The following is a 17,410-nucleotide window of genomic DNA, read 5'->3' as shown; positions in this document are numbered from 1 at the left end:
ATGCTGTAGTCATTCCACCCTGCAAAAAGAACAGTTCAAAGAAATAATTAAACGCCTAAAATTACCATGACATTCATGCCCATGATGAGTTTGTGCAAACCTCTGACCACAAATGTGTATTATTAGGTCCTAATAATATTAAGTCTTCATCTTATTATTGCTAGATGACTTGCCTAGATGCATCTGTCTACACACAGTGGGTGATGAGAGAAAAAGAGAGAGAATGAAGGCGTTATTTTCTGCTTTATATCAGCAGGCGAGCAGCAAATCATTGAGTTATTCTCACACAGCAAAGAATGATGTCGTCTATTGTAATCTGTACAATAAAGTGGACAATATCAGCAAAAATGGACAATTTCAGCTGAATAGACAATACAATATTAAGCTGTGACATTTAGTTGGTTCTTTATGGTTTTTCAAGCTGTTTTCACACAAAACAGCAGGACTAAGCTAATAAGTTATGTTATCTAACTTAACAATTGTAGCTTTGTTAAAAAAAAATCCCTCGTACTTAGGCCAGGCTGTCTGCCGACTTGTATGTATTGGCAGAATCCTTTGTTGAGGAGCATAATTAGAGAGGACCTCAATTAACTGCTCACTCTTTTTAGTCATTGTTTTAATTAATATTCTAATCAAAATTAATATAACAATTGTTTTATATTAATTTTGATTACAATAACACACAACTAACATTCTGCAACATGGGAAACCTCATGATATGAAATCATTTATGAAAGATAACCACTAACAATTCCACATTTACAAAATACACTAGCAGATGGCATGCTGGGTAATGCTACCTAGCTTGGTAGCATAACGCTGTGTTCACAGCTGGCAGAGGCTCTATGGCTACATTTAAGAATGGGCAAGACAGCTGGAGGATGAAGAAAAGAGACTTTGAAATGCAACCAAGCCAAGTGTGATCACAAGAGAAAGTGAGTGTAATGTTTGGAAGTCTTTTAAAAGGCTTGTTTTGTTGTCATTTTTGGTCCTGTTGCGTCTGTGCTGGAATTTAAAGTGGGGCTCAACTGGGAACCGGTGGAAGTGATGATCAAGTGTTACACAAGACTAACAGGTGGCAGAATAACGTGCTCCAAAATTTGGAAGAAGTTGACTTTAAGTAATGAACAAGGCATGTTATCCTTAAGTATAACAGGTAGCCTGCTAAGGACAGAATCACTCTATATAGCCCTGTGACGAACAATACACTTTAGTTCACAGAGCTCAAATGTAGATTGTTTACTGTTTTGATTGTGTGGTCTGTTGCATGTTAATAATTCCTGTATTTTCTTAGGTTGGAAGGAGATAGGATACATACAGACATATACACATATACGTACATAGTGCAATGTTAATAGTAAGATAACTGTTTGATATTCAGGTTTTGCAGTTATACGATCATTACCTACATGCTGTTAATTGTCTACCATTTGAAGCTTTAGGGTCAAGTGACACAGACTTAGAGACTGTTCTGCAGCCAGTGGGAGCAGCTGAAATTTGAAATTGGTCACAAAAATGTCTTATCAAAAACCTTCTTTTGGATATTTTTGGTCATTAGAATATTCCCACAGTCCACTATAGCTTCATGAAAGACACCAAGTTGTTTTCAAGCACTACTACTCTCAGAGCAGTAGTGAAACGTTTTGAGAGTAGTAAAAAAAATGGGACACAAAGCACAAATAAAGACTGAAAAGCAGAAGCTGTACTTTTGGAAAATGCAACATGTTCTCATTCCAAAACCTAACAACATAGGTTAGGGTTAAGGTTATGGTTAGGGCTGGAGCGTGTGTTACTGCCTGGAGCTTCATTCTATTGGATTCCATCCACAATCCAGAGCGTATTGTAGGGACGTGGAGGGGTACCTTTTACTATGAGACGTTACTATGAGACGCCTCGGGACGTGACAATCTGGGAATGAGAATGCTCTGTGAAAATACTGCCTGTGGTGCAGAGGTACAGCTTTTACTGTGAAGGTGAACGTTCTCTGTTTCTTTCCAGTTATTTTCCAGTTTTACTGCTGCATGTTTAGTAGCTGTGAGTGTTTGTAGACAAGATGCTCTTCTTGTCCTTGATGACTGATAAAGTCGGCAGTGCAGCAGAATATGTGTATTAAGAAAAACATATATAAAGGTTATGTCAGTAGGTTGCATCATGTCCAACGTGCTAAACAACTCTTGACTGACATCACGCAGGAAACCTGAACATCATATTTGATGTTGTACTTGATGTAGTGTATTATAAAGGGGCAGTTCTGGTAGCTGTTGAGGTGAGAAGCCTTTTTATTAGGAACATTTCTATATATATATATATATATATATATATATATATATATATATATATATATATATATATATATATATATGAGAGAGGCAGATAAAGAAGCCTCTATTTTGTTTTGATTTCTTGTTGTCTTTTTTGTTATTTATTAGAATTATTGATTGTTTTAATTGCTGTTTTGGTTGTACTTTTGCTGGTAACTTCTTTCAATGATAAATAAATCAACTGTGATTGGACTGAAAATAGCAACGACTTACAAAAAACACATGAACATGAGCGATATGCTCTGAGTGTGCAGAAAGAATAAACTATTAAAGTCTAGAGGTTGCATTGATTTATCACTGACGTATATTAGGTGCCACATGTGTGTTTACCGAGGTTACAAAAGACACAAAAGAGGACAGACGAGTACCGCATGTCTGCATGCTTGTTTGCTCAGTAGGTATAATATTGAATGAGAAAAGTCAATCCACTGGAGAGTAAATACAGAATGCTTTGCTGCACTATATTGCCTGATCTTTATGCTTTATGTTTTTTTGTTTACATAAATGAAGACATTTTACAACAAATACATATAGGTAAAAACTGGTGTATAAAAAAAATTACCAAATTGCAGGTTAAAAAGTGCCTGATGCTTGAAATATGCAAGGGGAGGACCCCTAATAAAACCTATGCCATGTTTTCCCTTCACATTTTGTTTGTTGGTGTACAGTCACATTCATTTATCTTAAACATTTCACATTGCATACAATTTTCCATTAATAATTGGTTCATTTTATCATCCCTCCTATACCTTTTTTTAAAGCCCCATGACACATTTCAGGTGGTATTTTCCTTTTAAACTGTGATAATAAATCATGGCATATTCTCTGGATTTTCTTTTGCTAAAAGTGAAAAGATAACGTCTAAAGTATCTTATAACATGCATAAAAACAAAATTCCTGATATGTTTTTCTTTTATATCAAATACTCACTCTGATAAAGAGCTATCTACGATTCCTCTGTGGAGGACGACGTGTGACGGCTCAGCACAAAAACACAAAAGTCAGCACAGAAAACGGAAAACGTAGCTTCTGTATAAACCTGTGAGATCAGACCCCAGGTGCTGCAGATGTACAGACTGTCAAGTATTTGTGTTCTACAAAACGATAGTCATTTCTCTAAGTTTATATGGAAAGATTATCATCCCGGTGAGATGATGCTCTTTAGGTGTGCAGCTGTTGTGTGTGTAGCCAGGTATAACTGATGAGGTTCAGTATAAATGCTGCACTCCTGCTGAGTTCACAGGGCACTGCTCCAGTTTCAGGATCAAGATTGCACCACAACAGCTGAACATACTTCCTTTCCCTATAAATCTGTGAGTGTAAGCTTAATGGGATAGCATAGGCAGCAGACCTTAAATAGAGGTAACTAATTCCTTGGTTGTTTTTGGCCCACAATTCTGCTGAAGCATTTATAAAAGGCTGCACCTGCCAATACCTGAAGAAACAAATGTATGGCTGGTAGTTTGGTCACCATTTAGCAGACTTGAAAGCCCCAACTAATGATTGGTTGACATAGTCATTTATTAAACCCTAGACTCTCCAGTTTATAGATAGTTGCATTAAAATGGTAAATGCTGGGGTCCTGAAAAATTAACCTAATGATTCCTTATTCTTCTCTCATGGTTAACACATTCTTATGATAGAAAGAACAATGATTGGTGCCAAGCTAAAATGGATCAATGTGATGCATTTATCAAAAAAAAAAAAAAGTCACTGAACTACACTATTGTGCTGGGCAGAATATTTACATTAGAGTGAATATGGGCTCTGTAATTTGTTTTATTTTATTTCCATGTACTCCACCTCGGTGCCATAAATAAAAGCTGAGATGCAAACTTCACATCTTTGAGTTTAATAAAGTATCAATAGTTATTTTATCCTACTAGGATTTCAGACTGTTACAGACTACTGAACAGCTTTGTTTAGAGTAAAAATAAGATGGCAGCCTTCTCGCAAATAGAAAATTTAGTTGCTGGCCGGTGATTGCATTGAATTTTTTGCTGTCAGATAATGACTGCATGTAGTTGCGATGACCAACTGGTTGTGGATGTTGCACACTCAACATCTAGGCAACCACTTTTGATCAGAATCAGAATCAGAATCAGAATCAGAATACTTTATTGATCCCTGGGGGAAATTATTTTTTGTTACAGTGCTCCATTTTAAACCAACATTAAGACAAGACAGACAATACGCTAACTAAGAATAGTACAATATATACATATATATACATACATACATATATACATAAGTCACTTATAAATAAATATTTGGAAAAGAAACATGTGTAGTTGTAGCAGCAAACAGTGTGTTAAGTGGATGCGTTGTACAGGGAGATGGCCACAGGCAGGAATGATTTCCTGTGTCGTTCAGTGGTGCTTTTCGGTAATCTCAGTCTCTCACTGAACGAGCTCCTGTGACTGACCAACATGTCATGGAGTGGGTGGGAGGTGTTATCCAACATTGTCTTTATCTTGGACAGCATCCGCCTCTCCGACACCACCTTGAGGGAGTCCAGCTCCATCCCCACAACATTGCTGGCCTTACGGATCAGTTTATTAAGTCTGTTGGCATCTGCGACCCCAGCATGCAACAGCATAGAGGATCGCACTGGCCACAACAGACTCATAGAAAATCCTCAGCATTTTCTGGCAGATGTTGAAGGACCTCAGTCGCCTCAAAAAATAGAGACGACTCTGGCCCTTCCTGTAAAGTGCTGTGGTGTTTTTAGCCCAGTCCAGTTTATTGTCAATGTGTACTCCAAGGTATTTATAGTCCTCCACAATGTCAACACTGACCCCCTGGATTGAAACAGGGGTCAAGTGTTTCCTGGTCTTCCTGAAGTCCACGATCAGTTCCTTGGTCTTTGCCACGTTGAGCTGCAGATGATTCTGCTCACACCACGTGACAAAGGAGTCGACCACAGCCCGGTACTCTGTCTCATCATCCCTGCTGATGCATCCAACCACCGCAGAGTCATCAGAAAACTTCTGAAGATGGCAGGTCTCTGTGCAGTGGCTGAAGTCTGTGGTGTAGAGGGTGAAGAGGAAGGGGGAGAGGACAGTCCCCTGTGGTGCCCCTGTGTTGCTAATCACCTTGTCAGACACACACTGTGGGAGACGTACATATTGTGGTCTTCCTGTCAGGTATTCAACAATCCAGGACACCAGAGAAGCATCCACCTGCATCGCTGCTAACTTATCACCCAGGAGGGTCGGCCTGATGGTGTTGAAAGCACTGGAAAAGTCAAAAAATATGACCCTCAAGCCTTCTGGTCCTCCCAGATTTGGACTGACTGCAATCACACTCAGACAGATTGGTATAATAGTAGACTTGGTGGCTATCCTACCAGAGGACGTGAAGCTCTCTGGATCCGCTGAATGAATCCATAATCACCACAGCATCACCTCGGCATGCCTGCTGTTGGGGAAGCTTTATACGGGAAGGTCTGAAAGGTATTCAGCCGAATTAATCTCTCAACTATAGCAACTAATTCACTTAATTTTCATCCTCACCCCTACAGAATCAGATTGTATTTGTAGTAGTGGCAGGAGGCACAAGCATGTGCATGTTCTTGTTAAAATGACCCCTCCAGCTCACAGCAGATTTCCTGAGTAGAACAAGAACTGCTGTCGCTGCCAGCATCCTTTATGGTGGAACTGGCAGCTGTCCAACCGCAGGACGTGAAGCTCTCTGGAGATCAGCTGAATGACATCCATGATCTACACAGCATCGCTGTATGTATGCCTGTTAGCAGGGAAGCTAGAGAAGCGAAAGGCTGGGGATGGCTGAAGGAACTTTCAAAATAAGAATGAGGGGACTTGTATTTGATGAAAAGAAATTCATGGTATATTTGGGTAGGAGTTAAAATAAAGTGTAGGTATATATCTTGCACTTCCCCCCTATGTACCCTACGGATGGAGACATACGATTAAAATGGTTTGTCATAGAATAAAAGTGATCAGTCAACAACAGCTTAGTACTGATTTGCAGTGACCCTTCCCTTTAACAGGACAAGTGGATTCAAAGCTACTGGAGGGCACTTTCCCCCTTTGAATTTGTCACCCATGTTTGTGTATATAAATGTTTGCCACGATTTACTTTTTGCATCGCATTATACGTTCCCATTAGGTGTCCCTCATACATCATTTCTGGCATTTCTAATCATAAAATGGAAAACTATGTGGTTATATATTCCAGTAATGTCATTTATTCCCGATCAAAAATAAGTGCAGGTGTACACTTTGATGGTTTTTTTTGTTTGTTTTTTAGTCTTTCAACAGTACATAATGATTTATTATTCCGACATCCTGTATTGAAACAGTAGATTGTGACGAGGGTTTGTCACTTAGAGAGGTTGTGTTGCTGTTTGCATGGACGTAATCAATAAAGCGTTGCATTTTTCACATAACAACGTAGCATAAAGACGTCTACATTTTTCTGCTGGGTCTATTTTCTGTCTAAGCATGTTTCATATTCTGAAAGACTATTTATTTCCTTCAAGAGCTAATGAAAACGGACTTAATTTACATTTTATTTTTCTGACATTTCAAAAGTGCAATTCAGATTCTCTTGACAGTTGGATGGAAATAGTAATAGAGTCACCAACTGAGGGCAGCGTGGAACGTACTGGCAGTTCAAAAGAACAATTAAACCTGTAACAAATTGGAAACGAGAAAACGGGCACAAAAATGGGTAAGAAGGAACATTTTATGATAAGTTGTTAAGCTTATAGTCAGCCAAAGACGGATGAATACATCTCACGGCTGTGAGGAAGATGGAAAAATGGAACATCAAAGCCCTGTAGGACTTTACCATATGTCACTACTAAAGACTCAATATTTTTGCAAGCAAAATGTGTTGTGAACTGAGAGACACACTCGGTGTCCTGAGGAAATGAAGTTCCATGACAACTCAGAGGAGTCAATTAATCGTAGGGCCTTAGTTCAGGCAGAATGATGAGGTGGGGTTAAGTCCGCTGGGCCACTAATTAAAAAGAAGCAAAGCTCATCTCTGTCTCTGCAACACAATGGTATTTTAGATGGATGCTTGCGCTTTCTAATGCGAATAAGCGTGCACATACACAAACACATCTACACAGATGCATGCAAAAGAGCACATAAACAAGGACTGGCACACACACACCCACACAAAATTGAATTCTTGTTAGATTGCACCATGCAAAGGCTGCTGTTGCACTGTGCTAAGCTTCCCAAAGCAGGAGAATTATCCTCAGCCCTTGGTCTGAAATGCTCTACGTGGGAAGTTAACTGCACAACTCACTCCTGCAAAATCTACATGATTATCCCAATCAAAGAGGTGATGGAGAGCCACGCTGATTTTGGTTAATCAACTCCATTAATGCCTAACATTAATTCAATGGCTGTGTAAAACACAGTTACATGACATTGAGAAAGCAATTATCAGCGAGACAATAATTTGGTTAATAAAGATCTCATTAACAATCATTATGCGACTTTGCTGATTCTTTTATCTCGAGGCAAGCAGGACGGAAAGAAGGCAGATGCCCTAAATGCTGACAAAGACCTTATTTCATTCCCATTGTTTGAGGGAAAAGACTGTATTAGAGATAGCCATGGTATTTCAGCCCTTTTATAATGTATCAGTTGTGTTCATTTTCTTCCAGGGTAATAAGGCTTAGAGAAGGACACTGGAAGAATGGCTCACCTCTTCCTCTTCACCTCAATTTACCTTGTCCTCCACAAGCTCTGCCCCAGAGGGCTAGTGCTTTGATTTGCATTTATGCAGCTAAATAATGAAAGTGTGGGGTGTAGTACATCAGCAAAGCGCCCAGATTGCATTTAGGCAGGTGGGCTGAAATACAACCAGCCATCTTAATATGCTTGGTTACACAGAATCCAAGCGCAGCCCTGTCAGTCATGTGCTGGGCTCGGTGGACGCTTTAAAAAGCTTTAAAAAATGTGTGGAATTTCTGACCACAGGCGGTCGTATTTAACAGCGTTATGCTGAGCAGTCCGTGTTTGTATCTCATGCTCTTCTAATATACAAGGAAACCATTCCAGGTGGATGCATTTAAAATACTTTCACTGATCAGCAGTTGGTAAAGTGTTAGGAAATGATAAAACATGCCATAAAAGAGAAAGAAGGCCGCTGGCTAACTAATAAACAAACATCTGCATATGAATACTAGAATGCATATCTGCATATGGTATTAAAAGGGGTAGTCGTGTTTGAGCAGACTTTGGTTGTATGTAGCAGATTAGAGAGATTTTATCGAAACACAATCATGAAACCATCATTTTAAAATATATATCTTTTCACCAAGAATGACTGGCAGACTAAAGAAGAAGTCTTGACCTGGATACCCAGTGGGTACACCTGAAGAACAGGATGAAAAATTGGTTTTCCAAATTCATTCAGTGAGTTTAGAACAAGTCTGCACAAAGTAACTTTTCACATGCTCACAATGAATTTGTGTTTTAGATTAAGAGATAAAAAGGGATTGATGGAGGGGCTCTGCTAATGCTAATGAAGCACTTAGGATCTGATGCTGATAAATTATTTCCTTCTCCATACAGTATATACGGTTGAATGGCTGAGAGAATCTCTTTTCATTGGCCATTATGTCCTTGCTCTCGTTTCCTCTGCTCAAGGCAATACAAGAAACTCTTAAAAGAAAAAGAAAAAAATTCAACATGATGCTGAATGTCCTGTTCCATCAAAAAGTCCAAGGACGCTGTCAATCAGTCTGAAATCAGAAGATTTATATGTTTGTGGGCCAGTCTGACAGTGGCTGAAGTCCCAGTGTCAATATTTTTAAAAGGTCAGTTGTAGCATAGATTTCAAACCTGTTACTGAATTTGTGATCAAACAAATCCATCTTTAAGGCAAATTTGCACCTTTTAGACGAAAATTACCTAAAGCTTCACAGAATCCCACAGCACCATGTAGCTGTGAAGGAGTTCAGTGGCACAGAAACAGGTTTGGAGCAAATGAGGATGTGAAAAAAAAGAACTGAAATGTCAACCGAGACACAATGAACCAAAAGGCATTAAAAGAGCACATAAGCAAAATAACATGTTACTGAAATTAGCAAAGGCAAAAGGTGTTTCATCATGTGCTGCTTCTACTCCTTACTAAGGACAAAATTCCAAGTATATTTTCTTAGCCTAATAATGCCATCCAGCACCACCATGGCCATGCAGCACGCACCCACACCACACTCTGAAGATAATTGAATTACCAGTGTCTTCAAGTATAAAAGAATACAACTGGAGGCAGAGTCGGCTGGTAGTTTTCAGGGACCGAAATACAGAGGAAGATAGAGAAACATGAGAGTGGAGATAGAATGAGGGGAGCTATTATTCCCAGTACCCAGGAAGACACTTCATCTGAGCATCATCTGTGGTTTTCTCCTGGGGGCTATAACTGGTTGGCTAACAACAATGACAACACATCTCTCTGGAATGGAAAGCCACTGCCTGGAAAAAACCCCACAATCTTATCACACACCAGTCATCTTTGTCATGTAACTAAAGTGCTCAGGGTATTGTGACACAAAGGGAAACAGGAAAGTGGTGTTCCCTTTGTACTCTGCATTGTTGTTTGAAAGGTGGGAAAAGCCGGGATAATGCATTCCGAGTTAAAATGGCACTTGATCTTTCCGTGTACTGCTGAAACAGACTATAAAGCAATTGACAAGCACTTCAACAGGAAATAGTTCTGATGATATGATATACATTCAGTAAGTGATTAAAGATGCCAGACATTTGCTGCCTGCAGCTTTAATCCGATGCTTTGCTACTTGTTTTTTAAAAGTTATTATTCTAAAATGGATACATCTAGGGTTCAGAATTTAGGCGGTGATGCAGTGGTTGGCACTGCTGCCACGTACCATGAAATTTCTGGTTTCAATCATTCTTTAGAAGTGCTGTTACTAAATTTAAAATTAAATTAAGAAAAGAAGAGTGCTATATAAATGCCAATCCATTACCTTGGGCTCTAGAGAATTGTAATGAGGATGTTTTACTATTTTCTGACATTTTTTTAATGACATTTGACAAAAAAATTGGGTTCATTTAATTAAGAAAACTATCAACAATTTAAAAAATGAAGTAATAACAGTAGCAGATTGATTGCTAATCTGCCTATTTAATATATTCATCTGTCCTGATCAAGCATTGACACTTAATCTCTGTTCTCTTATCGTTGGTCCCTGCTATGGACAATATCAGTGCTGTCTCCCTACCACCTCTGAACTATTGTTCACAGTCAACTTAAACACATTGATGGTGTTCAAACACCAAGTAAAAGATGACCCTTTGATAGTTTGATAAACTGTGCAAAAGGATCCACTTTATGACTTTATGCAGTGTAAGAACACTTTGGTGTATGTTTTATTGGCCTAAGAAAATATTTCCTACTGTCCCTCCTCCTTCCAAGTAGGTGATGCACAAACACAGCAAGATCAGTTAATCTCAGCTAATATACTTTTATTGTTCCTTTCATGGGCCTCTCCATGTTGCTTTTACAGTGTCTGTGTTGTGTCTGAAACCGGCTAAATTTCACTGAGACTAGGAGGGGATCTGTGTGAAGCAATCGATTTAAAATTGCCACTGAGCGAGAGAGCGCAATTGATGTCAACGCTGCTCAGAAATGAGTTTTCTTGGCTTTCCGATTGAAATGACGTGGGGCCATTGTGACTGGAGGCAAAGTGGAGCCAGGCAAGGACCTATTATCTCGAGCTTCCCAGGCCAAACCAATGCCTTTCAGATACTGAATCACTTCCATCTCCATTTTCCTACTTCTCTCCCTCTGCTTACACACAGATTTCCTCTATCCACTGCATATACACACACACAACAAATGCTAAAGCACATGGTTCAGTTCCTAATGTGCCATTTTTAGGCTAGACTGGGTCACGGCATTTGATTTCCAGAGGTCTCCTGAATGCACACAGTCAATTAGAATGCTCTCCCATTGCACGGTCCATGGGGAGCTTGTGGATTCTCCCAAGCGCACCTGTCAATATTTACTCTTCTAACAAAATACATCATTCATTGCCATCTGCTCTCAGGGAGCACGCAAAGGGGCGCTGCTGCTGCAAAATTAATAGCACTTCTAATGCTCCTTTCCTAATGGGCCTAATCAATTAATCAGCCCTTTGCAATCTGGAAGTGTCATTAACCAGTGCATATATCCGTAATGCTGTCAAAAGATATGAGTTTGCTCCACTGTGGTTTATGACCAAATGGGAACGAGTGCATTTTTGTGTATTTGAAGTTGCTTAATTAACTATTTAAAAATGTTTCAAACTCCCCTGCGCCACAAATAACGTGCAGGCAACAAAACCTCTTTTACTGCTGTCATTGTTGTCATCATTGCCTTCTCTGCTCGGCGATAACACATGCAATGCAAGCTCAAGCTGTGTACTCAGAAATATTGCATAGGCAGCCAGAAGCTAAGGCCCAGAAGCTGGATGTGATTGTGCATTCTGATTTTCCAAAATACCACGTCCTCGAAACCAGCGTGCGTGTTTTTTGGTTGTTTTTTTTTGTCCGTGTACATCTGCCTGTTTCATCAACTCCAGTTACATTTCTCATGCAAACACACCAGAGCGAGAGAAGACGGAGATGTAAAATGATGTTTGACAAACATTCTTCTCAGGAGGCATCTCATTCTGATTTCATGACCTCGGGTACCTGGAGCAACGGAGGTCTATTTCAAAGCTGAACACCACATTGAAATTTTCAGCACACGCCTTACTTTAACATGTAGGGCAAACCGTCTGTGGATTAGTGTGTGTTTTTTAGTGTGTGTGCGTGGGTTGCGCTCGTGGTGCCGGTGGGTGGGCGGTGTATATGTGAATACAAAACTGTCATTTTATCCGTGCACTCTCAGGCCATCAACAGTATGATCACGCATCAAAGTGGCTGCTGTGTCTGACTGCATAATCACCGGAGCAAATCTCACTCCCATTCAGCCCCGAGTTATCAGAGAGGATATTATTTTAACCCTTTGTTTATTTGGTTCTGAGCGAGGACACACAGTCTTTGGTGCCGAGCTGGTTGACACATCTGTAAAGGAGCTTTGAATGAAAGTAGATAACCTTGACTATTATGTTAATGCAACATCCACATGCATATGCATACACATTCTTTTAGATCTAAACATATTATAAAAAAGACACGCCCACCAGTGGGCTTGTGATTAGAATGATCATTTTAGCCGGTCAGCCATGACCGATGATCGAGCAAGCCTCAGATATATTGATTCTGTGCAGATTTAATTAGCCCACGCCACTGCTTGACTTGCACCTCTCCAGAAATGTAACCACATACACATCATTGCGGACTGCAACCATAATTATTTGGCTTGATAGCATATATGCTGTTAATTTAATCAGTAAAAACATGACATAATTATTCACTCAAGGATGTTGAAGCTGTCAAACAAAGTGCAATGTGCAGTTCCTCTACTCTATGTACTACTTGAGACCAGATCTGAAAGTGAGTCAAACCCCAAAGACACTCTTTTGTTGGCCAAAGGGGCCGATGGCACGATATGGCAGCCTCGCTTCTCTCAGTCTGCCCCAGGGCAGCTGTGGCTAGGACTGTAGCTTGCCTCCACCAGTGTGTGAATGTGTGAGTGAATGAATAGTGGAATTGTAAAGCGCTTTGGGTGCCTTGAAAAGCGCTATATAAATGCAATCCATTTTTTGTTAAAAAGTCTAAATTTACAACATTAAAAAGCATATTTACAGTCTGGTGCACAGAAAAATGGTTGAAGTGAATTAAAATACATGAAGATGGATACCAGAGTTATTTATTGACACTATGTGAAGGATAGGCATAGATAATGTGACATCATCAACTGGAGTTTGAAGCCTTGAGATGAACATATTCACTATAGCCATCTTGGTTGCAAAAAACCCCACATGCAACAAGAAGGGTCCGACTCATGAGCTAACAACTTGTGATTGAAGTCGATTACTGACTTGTGATCACAAAATAGACTTATTGTTTTATTAAATGTGGTCCAAAATGAGTGACTGAATCCATAACTTCAGCAACAAAGAACACAGAGACCAAAGCTGCTTTCTCATGGACTTTTATGGGATGAGAAATAATTAGCTCCACCTGTTCCCATCTGGTGGTTGTCAGATCAACGCAGGTTTAAGCCACTCTTGTGTTTGCTTCATTTTTCCAACCTAGTAGCTGTCCATGTTTGATACCTTCGATGGTCCAGACATAGGCTGCTGGAGATGATCGCTATCTGCTAGCCCTAACCCCTGCTAGCTTAAGCCACTGAAATGGATCTGATGTGTTTCCTACTATTGTCTTGTGGAGCATTTATAATGAATCTAACTAATAATATGGCTTGCTGTGTGATAGGCACAATACAATAATTCTATACTTCAGTTTTGGTGTTTTGCTAATCTTTTACTTGCTAGCTAGCATTAGCTAACAACCCGTCACTCACCCTCTCATCCAAATAAAGTAACTTCTGGCTATAAAAAAAACACTATTGCATCAGCCACATTGCTGATATAGACTCTTCAAAATGTGGAGCACAGAAGCAGTGGGTGATGTCACAGAGCATCCATCCATCTATTGTGCTGTTTATCTAGCATTTCACTTTGAAAGCTCTGCAGCACCTGGGCTGACAATTTTGGTTGAAGTAACTGATGTTGTTCATTATTAATTGGCTCCAGCTTTGACACAAGCTGCTCAGCTCAGTCACATATGTGGAAAAGCTCAACACAGCATTGAAACCCCAACTGCCAACATGCGTTTTGGAGGTGTAATTACATTGTTAAGCTGCTGTGCAAACAGGACGGATAAAGAGGGATATATTGCAATTTATTTTTATTTGCACTGAAAAGGCTCTGTCTTTTAACCGAGACAGAGCTTTTTGATTTTGGGATTTGTTTGGGTGACCTGGTGGAGATTTGGTTGAATATAAAATGCATCTGTTTTGCTTAACCAATACAAGCGCATTACGCTCACACAAAGCTTGTGCTCCTGCATCTCCTTGCCTCATTTTTTTAATGCACATAAGCATTCAGCTATTGCTCTCTGTCTCTTCCAAATTTTTTACATCTACCTTTAGCACGCCTAAATTCCCATTGTTATTCTTTAACACTCACAGAGACATAAACACATGTGGATCTCTCCCCCACAGCCTGATTCCCACGTATGACCGATCAAATATTCACATATCATATTTTGCTCTTTTTCTCTGTCTTTCGCATATGCCACCCAGACACACACACAAACACACACGCACACGTGCCAGGTAATCCATCCCAGGGAGAGCATTCAACATCTGGTGGACAAGGCTTTGTCTCCTGCTACATCTCCTGGGTTGCCCTTTACTGGACCCTGGCGCTTCCTGATGGATCACCCTCGGACCAGGATGAATGGTGCCTCATCTCCCCTTCTGCACCTACGATGCCATTTCATTCTATCTACGTTACTAATCTGTCATTCTCAGTGGCCATTTGTTACTTCACTAGAGCTGCTGTGCACTTTACATATGCACGCGTGTCTGCATATGGCCACACAAGTGATTTCCACCCCCCACCCCCCCACAGAGGAGGCATGCTGTCTCCAACAGTGATTTGTGTTATCAGAGTATATATTTCAAGCGTATTTAAAAGCCTTATTAAAAGGTGAATAAAAAGGTGAAAATTAAATGACAAGGTGAAAATTGTTTTGTCTGCTATGATGAGTAAAAAAAGTATACTACAAGGAAGCAGGATGTTCATTTTTTTCATTTTTGTGTGCATAAGGTAACACTTGGTTTGGATAGTCCAATGGTGCTGTATCATGTGAGAAAAACAAATATGCCGAACAAAGTGTCACTTGGCGGCGGCGCTGCGGACTGTGACATATTGTAGATACTTAAATAACCGCAGGGAGGGGGGGGGGGGGGGGGGGGGGGTGTTTAGTAGTCATGCTTTATTAAGTATACAGTGCATCATTATAGAGTACACTGCAATTAGTGTGCAACGCTGATTATCAGAATGGACTACACATTGGAAAAAACTAAAAGAAGTGAAAGAACTCAGTACAACTGCAGCATTTCCAACAAAATCAAAGCAATTCCCCTCAGTTTTCAACCTTTCCTGTTGAGCTTTTCCAGACTCTCCTCTGATGCTCTGAGTGTTTGTACGTAGAAAGGAAGGATACCATGGCCAGAGGGGAACCTGTCCATCAGTCAAAAACCTCATCTCTGAACCAAGGGACCTCCAGCTTCACACCAAGCTCTTCAGCACAAACATGTGTTTAGCCCCACAGCTGTGCAGAGAGGAAACTAAATAGGAAATCAAGGAAACGGTAAACAAAGTTGAGCCGATCTGTGTCAAACAAAAACGCTTTGCCTGGGGAAAGACAGCGCAGACCTGTCTTGCTCTTCGGCCTTGAGTATAAACACATGAAATGGATTGCCTGCCTCGCCCCGTCTGCAAGTACCCAGGCTGTTTCCTTTCAGTAGCTTATTACTTAGGGAAGCCTGGATGTGATTCTAAGCGTGGGCCTCTTTATCCATTGGAACCTAGGAGAGATGTGAAGTTAAACCCACCCTGGAGGTGCATATAAAATACACGCAGTTGTGTTTACACAAAAGTTTCCCTGGCTTTTCTCATTTTATGGTTCATGTCGGTCAGCAAGCCCTGTTTTATCCGCTTTTGCCATGGTAGCTAGCCTCCAGGCAATGCCTTGGCCACTTATTGGAAGCAGTGGTGGAAGGAAGAGTATAGATTGTCAGAGCACCAAGGTAGATTGCTTGCAGTGTTTCTATCATCTAAATAGCTGCGGCATTTCTTCTGAAAGGACAGAGGAAGGGTGTGTTTCCTCCTGCTCTGGTTTTATCAAAGCAGAGAGGACCAAGTGCTCCACTATCGAGTGTCTCAGGGCTCTCTGGAAGAGTGGTACAAATCAGCAGCACACACAGCACACAGCATTAATCAACGGTCTGGGAGGTCAGTTAAGCATACCTGTCCCCTCACGCATCCTCCTTGAAATCTAGGCTGCAGTAATCAATCACAGATAATTCCCACGTGGAGCCTAGATGATAAGCCACTTTTGGTTGTGTGGAGGAAAAATAAATGAGAAAAAGTTTGCAAACGTGTCTCAGGGAGGTTTATTCCGAGTTCTGTCAACCACTGCCTCTACACTGATACTCATGAAGCAGGGCCCCGAGGTCAGCCGCAGAGGCTGTCAGAGCTCTGCTCCAGCTCCCATCGAGGCTTTGTCCATTGTCTGACAGTATAATTAAGGGGCTTGGCTGTGTGAATAACAATAAGATGTTAATTATACAGTGACACATCTCACTTACTTATTTTATGTGTAATTTATGCATTTCCCCTTACTTTTGGGGTAAAGTAGGACCCTGCAGCTTTAATCTAAGCCCTTTCTTTCTGCCTAAAACTCTTCGGAAGTATGAGCACATTCTTAAACATTACACTATATCTTTAAAAAAAAGAAAAAATTAACAAATAAGTACCTCGCTGGGCCCAGCCATAGCTGCATGAGTCATTAATTAAATTCATAGGGTATTACAGACATATTTGATAAGAACAGTGGGGAAGCTTAAATGCAGTTTTTCTTAAATATTCTGTCTGATTTTTATCATGTTTTTCCCTTGCCACCTGGCAGGATTCTTTCCTTTGATTCTTGATCTTGTAGCCAGATATTATCACCAGCCTTATCTCAGAATTGCACAGCATTGAAGGACAGGATCCTGAGGTATGCTGGGACCAACCTCATACTGGAAAGATGTGGGAGGGCACAGAGAAGCGCAAGCCTTTGATTGTTTCAGCCCCGAATTATTCTATTCAAAGGAGAGATGTGTATTAGAATTAGTGATACAGCTCATGTACGGTTTTGTTTGTTTGGGCCTGTGTATTCTATATTGCATCTGATGTCTTATCATTAAATTGCATAAACCCTTTGATAAAGGATATTGATTAATGTAATGACTTGCATGCAGCTTTGGGGGCCGAGACCACTTTTTAAATCATTAAATAGCTACAGTGTGTTTTATCATGCTGTCAGATCAATATTCTGCACTCCTGGACTTCAAACTGAATTTTGAGCCAGCAC

The sequence above is a fragment of the Maylandia zebra genome, linkage group LG9 (assembly GCF_041146795.1).
Source record: "Maylandia zebra isolate NMK-2024a linkage group LG9, Mzebra_GT3a, whole genome shotgun sequence".
Lineage (NCBI taxonomy): Eukaryota > Metazoa > Chordata > Actinopteri > Cichliformes > Cichlidae > Maylandia > Maylandia zebra.
This window is presented reverse-complemented; position numbering follows the sequence as displayed.